Here is a 2,072-nt window from a genome sequence, read left to right as displayed (position 1 = left end):
CGCGGCTCCGTCCCGTGCCGCCCCCCGCGCGCGGAGCCTCCCCGGGAGCGCGCGTTACCCGCACGTGCGCGGGGCGCATGCGCGGCGCGGCGGGGCGGGCTGCCCCTGGCGGGGTCCGTGGGGGACCCCGTGCCCCGCGGGGGCGCTGCCCGCGGCGCGGAGCAGGGCCCCGAGGCCGCCCGTGTGCCCGGTACCGCGCGGGAGCTGGACACGTGAAGCCGTTGCCTTAATTAAGCCAATATAACTAATCTGAATGCCTGCAGTGTCTTTCCCACACGAACATCCGTTAATGCCTTTCATATTGTTCAGATCGTTGTAAGAGTCACCTCTGCTGACTGTAGTGAGTTTCTGATCATCCATGAGGCTCTACCAGGAAGGYTTCCTAGATTTATTTGTTTAAAAAAAAAGGAAATATTGTTTGAATATATGGACAAAAACTGAAAAAAAAATGCTTGGTGAGACTGAAGATCGTTTTAAACACTCGTTTTCATAGAATTTGTCTACATGGTTTTATCTGAATTGCTCCTTGGCGGGCTCTCCGAAGAGCCAAATCTCTGTCCTTTCCTGAAAATGAGGTTCTCTCTGTCCCCAAATCCCGCTTTTTTTGTCCTCGACCCCGCAGCAGCAGGAGGCACCGGCCTGCACCTGCAGGGTGAGTGACTGCTGCTCTGTAAGGGCTGCAATTAGGCAGTGGCTCCTACAGTAAAAATAAAAACGGTAAAAAAAGAGAAAACCATAATTTCATTATTATGCATTAATTAAAAACTAGTCACAGTTACATGCTCAGCTGAGTAATGAAAGGACAATGTGCATAATCATAACCCCACCCAAATCAACTTACAAATAAACCATAATAAATTGTTTATAAATAGACAATCTTATCCTTAAGCGCTACTCGGTTACAGACACGTTCCATTTCAGCGGCACCAGGAAGGCACATCGTGTCCCCCAGGCTCTTCTGCTGGTCTCTCCGGCGGGACACGGGAGGCGTCATCATTTCCAAGAGGCCGGATGCGGCGCTCATTATGGCATTAGGCTTTTGTTTTCCTAGTCTTCACCTTCGCTTGTTCCCTCGCAGCTCCGCTCTCAGTGCTTGTGGCGGCAGCCGCTTCYGATGGCGTTGAACCTGCCCTGCGCTGGGGCAGGTTTCTACACCGCGCTTAACACCGGTAATAGCAGAGCTGCCTTAGTGACAGGCACAGTGTCACCCATCCTCCAGACCACACAGCCCCTCCGGAAGGATCAGCAATTTGGCTACACGGATCCTGTAGTTACCCTGGAAAYGCACAGTGCGATGTGTCCCGTGCACAAGGTTGGAGCTGGCCGGTTGTGTGCTAAAGCGTCGCCTTCGGTGCCGCCTCGTGCCCGCTGGCGCTGCAGACGCGCCTCGCTCTCGCCCGCGTGCCCGCTCCCTTCCTCCGCGGAGCTGCAGAGCTCCCTTCTGCCTCTTGTGCTCATTCGCCCTCCTTTTCCAGGTCCATGTTCCAGGTTTTTTCAGGCATTGCCATCTACTTTTACTACAGAGTGATTCTGTTATGTCAAGTGTGTGTTCCTTGGTTTTCATCACTTAGGCACAGGTTGTGAAGAAACCTGCAGGAAACGCAGCCTAGCCCYGGCCTGGCCCAGCAGACAAAGCCAGAGCAGGGCTGCCCTCTGTCACAGGCTGCAAAGGGCTTGCCAGGTCCTCAYGGAGCAGAAGGCACCGCAGGAGGAGCCCAGGGCTATGAAAGAAATTAACGCCCCGGTCCTTGCAGCACTGAGCAGCCGCAGGGCAGAACTGCCACATGGGCATGAAAGCAGAACRTTTAAGTGGCCCGGAGCAGTCTGGCCCAGCGGGGAGGTTCTGTGTGTGCCGCTCTCGTTGCACGTCTCATCCCGAGTGCCTGAGGAGCAGCGGCAGGCGGGCAGGAGAAGCAGTGCAGAGGAAGATCCCATGTGGGTCTTCCAGCTATGGAGACCTTGACACAGAGRATTAGCAAAGCCTAAGAGCTGGTACCAGATACCCGATTTTTCAGAAATGCAGTTTTATGCATAACTCCATGCATTCATGTAATTATTGCTTCTAATTATTG

Source organism: Nothoprocta perdicaria, unplaced genomic scaffold (genome assembly GCF_003342845.1).
Source record: "Nothoprocta perdicaria isolate Ctin4 unplaced genomic scaffold, notPer1 scaffold_296, whole genome shotgun sequence".
NCBI lineage: Eukaryota > Metazoa > Chordata > Aves > Tinamiformes > Tinamidae > Nothoprocta > Nothoprocta perdicaria.
The sequence above is the reverse complement of the archived record's forward strand: the minus strand, read 5'-3'. Positions refer to the sequence as shown.